Here is an 11,753-nt window from a genome sequence, read left to right as displayed (position 1 = left end):
AAAATGAATGAGGATCAATCCCTGTAAGTGGCGTTGTGATCAGCGAAAAAAGCCGAAAAGTGAACTAGTCTACTGTATATATATATGTGTAAACTTAAACCTTAATTATATCCTAAAAACTATCAGGTATCAGAAAAGGGTTAGGCTTAAAAGCGGCACGTTATCCAAACAAACGGGAAAATTGTGCCTAGCCTTTTTTTTTACAGATTTCATCATATACCTGAGAAATCTGAAAACCTATAGAAAGGATAAGAAAATAAATTCAATGTATTAAACATGGCATGTAGCCTTTCCACATGGGAATTCTTGACAAAGTAAGGCATAAAGCCTATCCACATAGGGATTTTTAAGCGTTAAAGCTCTTATGAGGTAAAGAGTGACAAAATGTTATTTAATTTAAATTCTTAGAATTAGATTCAATTATTACATGATAGGCAGAGTACAGAAAAGTTATAAAGTGAACGAGAGACAGTTATGTGTATGTTGGAAAGAATCTTAAGTATCATAAATTATTTGAGGAGATTTGATTTTACACTGATCAGAGAATGCTCCGACCAGGATGCTACAGTGAGGACTTATAAATTTAAATGATTTTAAATGATTTAAGTTGGCTTTTAGCCTATCCAAATAGTGATTTCAAGCATTTGCACTTCATAAAATTACATTTGAAATGATTTTTTTTTCTTTATAACTTTCTAACTTACAGTCAGACATACCAATGAAATGTAGTCGGTCAAAAAAGGGCAATCACACACTAGGTGGAAGGAAAATATAGGTAGTACCTACTACCTCAGAATCATAGTTAAACCAAACAGGAGATTCATTATACAAAGTTTGTATTTTTTTACAGACCAGTTAGTGCTCTGGTCAGATAGCTACTATGAGTTTCTTTAAAGTGAAATTTAAAATGCAGCTTTGAAGAGTGCATAAGTAGGTGAATTTTGATACATAGCAATCCGATGTGACAGCAAGGCTTTTTTATTAACTTGTGATCTTTTTATAAACTGGACGTGGGAAGCGATTTTAAAGCCCTTTGGCTATCTGTACAGTAACGAGTAGTTTTCAACATTATTTTTAATTTAAGCGATATTTACGAAAGCACATGCACGAAACTAGTGCAGTAAATTCCAGAACCAGGACTGGCGTATGATAACGAAACATCAAAAAATGAAATGAGAGGAGATTCAACTCTTCTAAGCCATACATTTAACCATTCTGAAGCTAAATTTAACTTGTCACATGTGTCAATACAAGAGAAGTTACACATATTTGGTGAAACAGGAATAAATGTCGATATGCGATATTAGTTTTGACTTCCAACTAGATACAACCATAAATTTGAAAGCTTTTCGGCTACCTAAGCGAAAAAAAAAAAAAATTTTTTTTTTTTGAACATTTGTTACTTGAAAACGACATTTGTACGGCTCGCATGATTGAAGTGCCAGGTCGGTTATTTTTAAATTAAATATCTATTTCTAAAAGGCCATTTACTTCCACAAGAGGGTGTTATCAAACAGAAGATAGAAGACACTGGACACTAGTGTTAAAACAAGGACAAATATGAAGAATTTATTTAATGTCACAAATATTACTGATGTTATTTATGTAGGTAGATCCAATTTTTATAAGTTTTCAACTTAGCCAATCTTAACAGATTGCCAAAAAATAAAGAAATCCTTAATTGGGCTGCAAGCGATGTGTACATAAAAGAGATTTACATTTAAGAATCACATGTGTAGAGATTTTATTAAAAGAATTACCAAGAAAGCAAAGATATTTGTTAAATAATAGATCATTTTCCAAATTGGCAAAACAAGAAAATAAATATGGAAGAATACAGCTTGTGCAAATGCATGTTTGGCAATACGCACCATTGGCATATCCTCCCCGAGAGAAAATAGGTCAAAAAGTTCAAAAATATTAGCAAGAATTCAAAACCGATTTAGATTCAAAAATTGGCTTACACAATTCCGAACTGAAAACAATTCTGAAATCTGCATGTTATAATTGACCTTTACCCATTTTCTCCCCCTCCCAGATACAACCTCATGGTTTCCAATAGACAGAAATATGAGATAAACGTATCTGGGAGGTACTGGATAAGTCGCCTCGTACGACATGGACCAGTATCCCAGTGGCAGTATTCTTTAGGCCGCTGCCACACAGCCCAGGATCAATCCCTGTAAGTGGCGTTGTGATCAGCGAAAAAAGCCGAAAAGTGAACTAGTCTACTGTATATATATGTGTAAACTTAAACCTTAATTATATCCTAAAAACTAACTTAATTGTAAAGAGAACGAATCTCTGCGATAGAAGACTGCATCGATTTTCCTCTGAAGTTAGAGATGATTTTGTTGGTCATCTCTTCGATCGATTCAATGCCCGCAATCCGAAGAAGGTCTTCAGTGCTGTGCCAAGGTGAAAGCCGCAAAATAATTTTCAGAACAATCCGGTGCCCAAAAATCAAAATATTTTCGTCACTTTGGAACCCAGTTGGTATTTTTTAATATTTCTGTAAAGATGATAAGGGGATTTCTTTTGAAGTAGAATTACGTCTTACGTCAACACTATAGGGGGACAAATTGAAATTTGCGGACGAATCTCGCGTCACGGAAAACGTCTCATTAAAAGAAATCACATCTAAAGGATTATGACGTCATCACGAACGAATACTTTGATAGGTTTTGTTTTTCCCTACCTACACATGGTCCGATTATGTTGCATGATTGGATTATGCCACATGATCAACTATATTGCATGGTCGGATTATGTCACATTGTCCGATTATGTTACATGGTCGGATTTTGTCACATGATCAGATTATGTTACATGGTCGATTATGTTGCATAATCCGATTATGTCACATGGTCCGATTATGTTGCATGGTCGGATTATGTCACATGGTCCGATTATGTTGCATGGTACGATTATGTTACATAGTCGGATTATGTCACATGGTCAGATTTTGTCAAATGGTCGATTATGTTGCATGATTGGATTATGTCACATGATCCACTAATGTTTTATGATTGGATTGTGTCACATCTTCGATTAAATTGCATGATCGGATTTTTTCACACGGTCAATTATGTTGCATAATCAGATTGTGTCACATGGTCGATTATGTTGCATGGTCGGTTTATGTCAGATGGTTGATTATATTGCATGGTTGAATTATGTCACATGATCGGATTTTGTTACATGGTCTGATTATGTTGTTTGGTCCGAATATGTTGCATGGTCCGATTATGTCACATTGACTGACCATAATGCTTGCTCAGATTATTTCTCTTGATAAGTTTATGTCACATGGTTAAATGCTGTTATATGGTTGAAATTTGTCAGTCATATATTGCCATTTTGACACTGTCATATGTTGATCATTACGAAAATACACCATAAGTGCTATTATTCTATACATTGACAAACAAAATTGCGTAATTCTACGTTTAGCGGTCGTAACTAAATTACTACCTCCTCCACTTTTTTGCTGAAAAATTAATGCTATAAGTATTACAAAACCTCAAGAAAATTTATTTCAGCTATTGCGTACTTTCGAGGCAAAGAGGAGTGCTTACTATGCACTGGGTGCTCGTTATGCTCTTATCTCCCCTACTTTGTCATAATAAGCTTTCAATAATGAATTTAAAATTACTAATATAAAAATTTATAATTTTGAACTTCGAAAAACAGCTTTTTTAAGGAAAATTTTAAGAGAGAAATTTAATATTATATATGATTTAATTTCTGACTCTCATCACTGTCAGTCTTGAAATAAATTTACATTTTTTATATCAAATTAAATTCAATCATCCAGAGGTGAACCAGCCTGTGGCTGAAAACCTCTTAAATAAAGACAAAAAAAAAAAAAAAATCAATCATCAACTTTGGGTGAATTAATTCTCTTAAGTTCAAAATGAATTTTATTCCTAAAAAATTCAAATTGAAAATCATGATTGAAAATTTTTTCAATATCATGATATTTCAGCCAAATTTTTCAAATTACCCTTCTATTAAAAATAAAGAAAGGATAAGTAAATTAAGATGATTGAAAATTATCAAGTATTATAAAATCAGCTTGTTTATTCTGGTTTTACTCGAATTGTAAATTCCCATTCTTTATCTGGTGTTTTGGAAATATTGATTAAAAACTGAAAAACTAGACTGTTCTCAATAAATTTTCAACCAAGTTGCATGTTCAGAATAAGGAACATCATTTTGAATATTTATTAACTGATTAACCGTATTGATTGGTTTTTTTAATTGCTATTATTTCAAGTTTTTTTTATTTTTTTTTGTAGCGGCCCACCACACTCCTCCATACCAAAAAGCTCTATTGAGCCCCCTGGTAATGGACGCTACTGTTCTCAGCACGTCTGGCAGCAAAAAATAACAAACAAAATAACTAATACGCGACGCGTGCAAAACATTACTCATAATGAAATGCGGGAAATGCGGCGATACATTAAACTAATTTACACTATGAATTTCAATGGAAAAGATTTCCTTTTAAGAGATTCATGTTTAAGATAAAAAAAATTAAAGTTTATGTAAAAAGTAATACTAAAATTAATAGAATAAGTTATGACTAAAAACTAACAAAAATGAACGCTACAATGCTACAAAAATACTCAAGGCTTACTTTGTTCGACTTGTTTTACGGACTTAATTTATCTTTGAACATTTGAAGCAATTTGACTTTGAAAATGGATCGAGAATTGATTTCTTTTAATTCATTGGGCAAGGCATTATATTTTGTTGTTCCAATAAACGAAATCCTTTTCTTTCCTAAGGAAGTTAAGGATCGACAGCGTTGAAGAAGATTTAAATATCTAGTGTTATGTGTTCTTATACCTGTTGTGAAACGAAGGTTTTGAATGGTAGTTGATGAATGCAGGTTATCAAGTACATACAATACAGTTTGGAAATCACAAAGTTCGGATAAAGGTAAGATATTATGAAATCTGAATGAATATATAAGTCTAGTTGGGTGCCGCAAAGGAAGATTGTAAATATTTTTTAAGCATCTATTTTGCAGAGTTTGAAGTTTATGTAAATATGATTGAGATGCTCGTCCCCAGACTGTTATGAGATAGTGAAATAGAGAGTGGATAAATGCATAATAGAATTTTAATAGAACATGTTGTGGTACAAAGTTCTTCAATCTCCAGAGTACACCACAGAGGGGAGAAACTCTTTTTTCTAAATGTTGTATATGACAACTCCAAGAAAGGGTACTATCTAAATGAATACCTAAGTATTTGAAAGTTTTCACTTCTTCTATAGCAAACTGATTCATATAGGGATCCCCGTGTTGAGAAATTTTTTTCCTGGACGAGTGAAATAACATATATTTAGTTTTTCCGTAGTTTAAAGAGAGCAAATTGCTATTGAAAAATTTAGATAGCAATTTCAAATCATGTTCCAGGTTTTCGATTATAACATTTGGGGATTTTCCTGTGTAAAATAAAGCAGTATCATCTGCAAAAAGCCGTGCTGTACCAAGAAGGGGAAGATTACAAATATCGTTAATGTACACAAGAAAGATTAAAGGACCAATGTTACTGCCCTGTGGAACCCCTATACTAATATTTCTCAATCCGCTGGCTATTCCTTCAACCACAACAAATTGTTTTCTGTTGTTCAAGTAACTTCGAATTATGTCATTTGCTTTGCTCCTTATCCCGTATTTGTTCAATTTGTTAAATTTAAATTGAATTTGAATTTGAAGTTAAATTTGAATTTCGAAATCTCCCCATGGACGGGTCCATCGCACGGTGCTAATGATGATATGTTTAAAAATTAAAAAAAACTGCAAAATCTTTCATTATTTTAAATAATCATTCTTATATTAAGGGGTTCACAAGTAGGCGTGTGCCGAGAAAGACGATTTTTTTCGTTTGCCAAATTCAAGCCAGCAAAAAACTAGAATTCAAGTGAAAAAATAAAAAAAATTTCTGGACAATCGTTTCAATTGCACATCAAATTTTATCAAGTGTTCAAAACTAGTACCGATCGAGAAAAAAATTATCAATAAATGAGTAAGCAGTTTTTTTTACCTACACAGAAATTTTTTTTGACTATTACGTGTCACTGAAAACTGCAGCCTTTAAAATAAATCAACTGTAATCAACAAAACATGTTATTTTGAATTGTTTTCCTTGAAAGTTTACAAAGATTCATTTATTATTACAGCAAATCTCCTGTAAAAAAGTTGTACACTAAAAATAAAATGTCACGTTATCATGTATTCGACCTGTAAAATTACGGTAAATGTTCTTATCCTTTTTGTTACAGGACATTTGCGTAATTTTACAGGAAATATTTGCTGTGTAGGATTCGGGGCTCAGGAAGATCGTAAGGATTATTGGATTCATACAATTGTTTTTTCCAAGGATAAGTATTGCTCCCGTTTAAATACCAATGCATTTGATTTGTTATTTTTTTTTCTCCAAAAATTGTTTTTTTTCAATAAATTTTCTTTTTTCTATAACTTAACAAATGCAATGCATTATTTTGAACTAATCATGCGTAACAAAATTTATCGTTTCTTTGAAATGCATTTTGCAGAACTTTTTTTTTAGGTTTTTAGTTGGCACTTTACCTGCATTATGGCATTCGTGTCTAAAAAAAATAAAAAAAAATATATATAAAAAAATTAGCTGAACGTTTGCTTTAACTCATGTTTAATAACAGTTTATTTAAATGCAAAGTGGCATTTTTCCTCTACAGAAAATTAACATTATTTGTTTTATTGATGTTCTGTCGTTATTTCAAATTTAATGAGCCTATGTACCGAATCATGACACTTTATAATGCAAACGTTGATATTATTAAATTAAATATGGCCAGAGAACAAATTAAGATTAGAAGTAAGCAGTGTTAATTTATTTTAATTGTTCGTGTTGTTCATAATATTAATTATACTCTAGATTAAGATAAAAAGCTGAAGCCTAGGATCTAAATAAAAAAAAAAAAAGAAAAAAAAAACAAGCTACAAGAATATTTTATTATTCAATTTGATTGGGATTTAAATAGCCAACAGATCTCAAAATTTTGCAAGATTTGGTTTACAACTTTAATTTCAATAGCATTCAATATAACTTTATTCAAACAACAACAAAAAATGGTGGTATTGGTGATTTACGGTGGATATGCGTAGTCAAACAAAGTAAGCTAAGATAAATCATCATTCTTGAATTGATCATAATTTGTATAATCAATCTATGGAAAGTTAGAAAAATGATTCTTCTAACTTTTTATCCATCTATAAAATTTCATAATCTTAAGATGGTCCTTTCAAAAAGGTCATCACTTTTCACCGATAAGTCCGAGAAATTGAATGAAAAACATACATATATTACGGTGGTTAATCTTTTTATTTATTAATTTAATTTATTATTTATTTAACCTTTTTTGATTTTTGAATTTTCAACCCTAAAACAATACCAGGTTCAACTTTTGTACCACAATTTGCCAGAAATACTATGATAACAGTGATTGATTTCAACACGAAAAATTCTTCAATGTAGGTATTGCAACCAGATGTCTGTTAACTTGTATGTACACTAGACCGCTGCAAAAATTGACTTTTCGCTCCCATATGTTTTTTCGATGCCTTTTGGGTCACCAAGCATCAGGGTAAAATTTGAGATGATTTGGTGGATTCCTGAATTAGCGCAACGCGTTTCAATTTTGTTTGGAAATTTGTATGGAACAAGAAATTTTTGCATATAAATTCAACCAGAAAATTCAAATAAGCCTCAAACGAAGTTTGTCTTTAGTTGGTTTTTCCTGTTCTTAAGCTTCGTTTTTTGCTAACATGAAAAGAAACTAAATAATTCATTAAAAAAGTTATAACCATTTCAAAATAAGATATCTGAATCTATTTAAAAGTGTTCAAAAATGGCAGCCTTTGATTTCTAGGGCTTTCAATAATTTCATGAAATATTTTTGCAAAGGTTTTATTCATAAATCAACAAATTTGTTGGCTATGCAAAGCAGTTTTTTTGTGATTTTTTTTATTTTATTTGACAGTAAAATAGATTTCAATTAAGCAGTCAAAACGCTAAAATTCAAAAATACATTTTGAAAAAGATTTTTTGTATTTAACCTTGAGTATCTTACGATACATGTTAGGTTTGTGGTTTGTTTACATGAAATGTACTGCAAGAATCAAGGAATATTAATCATCCAAAGTTATATTTTTCTGATCTTCCAGTACATCTATGGCGTTTTCTAAATGAAAAAAAATTGTTTTTTCCATACAAATTTCCATACAAAATTAAAACTTGTTGCGCTTATACAGTACTGATTGAATCGCTTCGAAAATTTTTACTGCTATTTGTGGCAGTAAAAACAACCAAAAAACGTTATGGGAGGTGTAAAAATGTTTAAATTTGAAATTTCCATTCAAAGATTGCAGCGGTTTAATATACACCCATAGAAGAGGTTGCAAAAATCCAATGCCTATTTAGCAAATCTTTGTGCCGGAAATGTGCTGAAATGTGCATTTTGCCGAAGATGGTATGTTTGAAAAAGCACTACTGACACAAGGACACGAGCTCCCAACCAAAATGATGCATGACTTCTACATTCAAGCGAAACAAGACAAACATTTTATGGGATTGCCTTCCTATTGGATAATTCATCCCAGAAACAAGAAAAATTAAACAAAACCACAGCGTCGTAGGGAGAGTCAAACTCACTGACACTGTGCCGTCTTCGGCACAGTGCACATTTCAGCGCATTATTGGCACAGAGATTCGCTTAATAGGCATTGGATTTTTGCAACCTCTTCTATTGGTGCACACATACCCACGCCCAGTGCTCGGTTCGCTGGCTGCCTGGTGTTGGCTGATATTTATTTCCATCCTTCTTAGTCTTGTGATGCGATAGGGAGGGACGTGAAAACGTTTTTATTTTGTTTCTTTCAGACATACGCAATTCGGTTGCGCTGGGAGGTTAATGCCGGTGGAATCGAATCATCAACGGTCGCTTTATTTTCTTGTGCCAATGATGCTATGTAATTTATTAAACGCGATTGGCGCACAGGCTGAATTTTGGGTGTAGTTTCATTCTCATATGTTTTCATTAAAATATTCTTTAATAAATGGGGCTTGTGATATAGCTCAGTTGGCAAGTCTGTTGTCTCCTGAGCAGATGTCCGCGAGTTTGAGCCCAAGAGTAAACATCGAACACAGTAGTACCGGATAAGTTTTTCAATCACGATCCGCCAACTGTAACGTTGATAAAATCGCGAATGCCATAATGATGGTAAAACGACTATAATCGAAGCAAAAAAAAAATCTTGAATAAAAAGTATTTTTCTTCATAAGTGCATGCAGCCTGATTTCTCTCTTATTTTTCAAATGGAACAGCCCACTTATAGTTTTATGCACAAACGTTTGCTCTTAGATTAGGATATTTGATATTCTTAAATAAGCAAAAGCCAAGCTGATTTTTTATATTTTCTATGCGGTCATTTTACATATAAATTACTGTCCTAACAAAAAAAAACGATTCGAAGTTTTCACACATACAGGGTTTCTCCAATTAATCCGCAAGCCAAAATATGCATGGTTCTTCTTTTCCAGTTTATCGCAAATTCACTAAAGGGCATCACCAAACAAAATCATTCTTATTCTCCCTGCACTGGCAGTTCACTTACCAATTCATTATTATTGATGAGTCACAACAGCAGAAGCAGCATCAAAATGTGCTAAAATTCAAATCGCCAAAGTTTTAATTGAATTTCAAAGCGTGCGCGGTATCCTCCAGTTTTCTCTGTTTCCCCCGCTTCCCCTTTGTATGGCTTCTCATCATCATCCTCGTCAAATCCGAAACCATTATCATAGAAATAAACGTCGATGGCCCGCGAGGGTCTCAAATTTGATCCCGTTAATTGTAAATGCACATAATCAAATACCGCCGCGCTCCACTTCATTCTCATTCTCCTGATCCAGTCCAGGTCAGTCCAGTCCAGTCCGATGACCACTTTTAAAGTGACGCGAAAGTGACGTTCGGGAAATTAAATCTGCAAAATTTGATAAATGTTAAAACGTGCTTCCGTCGTCCGGTTTGGGATTTTGTTGCGTCCAGCTCGTCGTTCGTTAGCGCGTATATTCTCACATTTCATTGCAAATTAGACATATCAATCAATTTTGTATTGGCTTCAAGTGTTCGGAACAGCTCTCGGTGCTGTCGATTCAGATACTTCTGAATGAGAAAGAGCGAGAATGTGAAGGAGACGAAGGGGTTCGGAAAACCCTTTGATGAAAATTTGATTCTGACAGTTGGGGTTTTGGACTTAACGGTTGGCCGGAAATGGCCAGAGCTCAAGTAGCCTGAAGTGCTACTATATAGTAGGCTGGTAGACCTACAACATTTTCCGAAATGGCAGCAGCTTTGTAACGCCATCCCGGGTTGATGACTTTCCGATCGAAAATAAAAGAAAACGATTGAATTACACAAGTTGTTGAGGTCATTAGAGAAAAAGGTCTAACGACCGAAAGGGATTTCCTTTTTTTTGCCTTTAGCAAGTGCACTGCAGCCGAGTCATGTCGTATCCGTTTGTTTCGGGTAGAGCACAGAATGAGCAATTAAATTTGATTCTCGAGGGTTCCTGGTGGAGATTTTGTGTGTGTGCGGTAATTGAAGGGAAAATGTCAATAACAATTAATTAATGGAGCTCAAATGTCGCTTTCGAGCTTTGGAGTGGAATCTGTTTTCAATGGCCGAAGTTGGACATTGTGATTGCCATTGATGCTTTTAGAGCTTCAATAATTACTTTGATTATTATTGAGAAAGTTGAGGAAAAAATCAATCACCGTTAAACTTTAGGGCTGTGAGCTGGACCATTTTGATTCTCTCTAACTCCAACTCAGCTTCACCTTTTTCCCAAAATATTTGTGTAGGGTTAAAATTATTATATTCAGTCATCAATGCATAACTGATTTTTTACTAACCTGCAGAAAAAGTCGTTTCCTTAACCGTACATCCATATTTGGAAAACTTTTATCTTATTGCCTTATAACCCTAATGCTTCCTATAGCAAAATCACAGTAAAATAGTTAAAAGCAGAAGAACGAAACAGGCCGCTAGTGCTGCTGGAATCATTGCAAACGTAACGAGGCTAGAAACGTGGCTCGATAGCTACCGCGATAGTGTAAGCGCTTCGGAAGGCCGTTAAATTTGTTGAACTACCAAGTGTGCACAAAGTGTTTAAATTTATAGATTTGTTCAGGTATTCGGAATGAAAATAAAACTGTGAAATGGCGTTAAATTGTAAATTGTTTTGATTTCATATTTCCATCTCATCAGTTCAATTGAAATTCAATTGGATCATCCGTTGCGGAAGACTTAACAAACGTTAAACGCTTTTCTCAAATCAATTTTGGATTTAAATTTGAAATTAGAACTATACACCCATAGATCAGATTCTACTCTAATCGTGATATCCTAGGGCTTTTGCAAAAATTGGCACAACATGTTGTGCCATATTGGTATTAATAATCATTGTGGTCACTGGCATTGTTTCCCAGCGCAACCGCATTGCGCCAATGTCTAAAAGAAAGTAAATAAAAATTTTTCGTTTCTGTATATCCACAAGCCAAAACGGAATAGAGAGAAACACCAACCAGATGTTAGGCAGTGCGTGTGTATGACAGTAGAAAAACACATTCTCGTGTTCCCATGCTCATCACAAGACAAGCAAACCCAAGTAACACAGATTAAGCCTACTAGCATTTGAA

General features: G+C 33.5%; 1 long non-coding RNA gene across 1 annotated transcript; it reads right to left on the bottom strand.

Annotated features, from left to right (window-relative positions):
- Positions 1–9,457: 9,457 nt before the first annotated feature.
- Positions 9,458–11,180, bottom strand: LOC129759704 (uncharacterized). The gene is made up of 2 exons (XR_008740224.1): positions 10,968–11,180; positions 9,458–10,036 (listed from the first exon to the last, which is right to left on the bottom strand). It is a non-coding gene; the product is annotated as an uncharacterized LOC129759704 (long non-coding RNA).
- Positions 11,181–11,753: the final 573 nt, after the last annotated feature.

Source organism: Uranotaenia lowii, unplaced genomic scaffold, assembly GCF_029784155.1.
Source record: "Uranotaenia lowii strain MFRU-FL unplaced genomic scaffold, ASM2978415v1 HiC_scaffold_25, whole genome shotgun sequence".
Classification (NCBI taxonomy): Eukaryota; Metazoa; Arthropoda; class Insecta; order Diptera; family Culicidae; genus Uranotaenia; species Uranotaenia lowii.
Note: the sequence above shows the minus strand (reverse complement) of the source record. Positions and strands in the feature narration are given on the sequence as shown.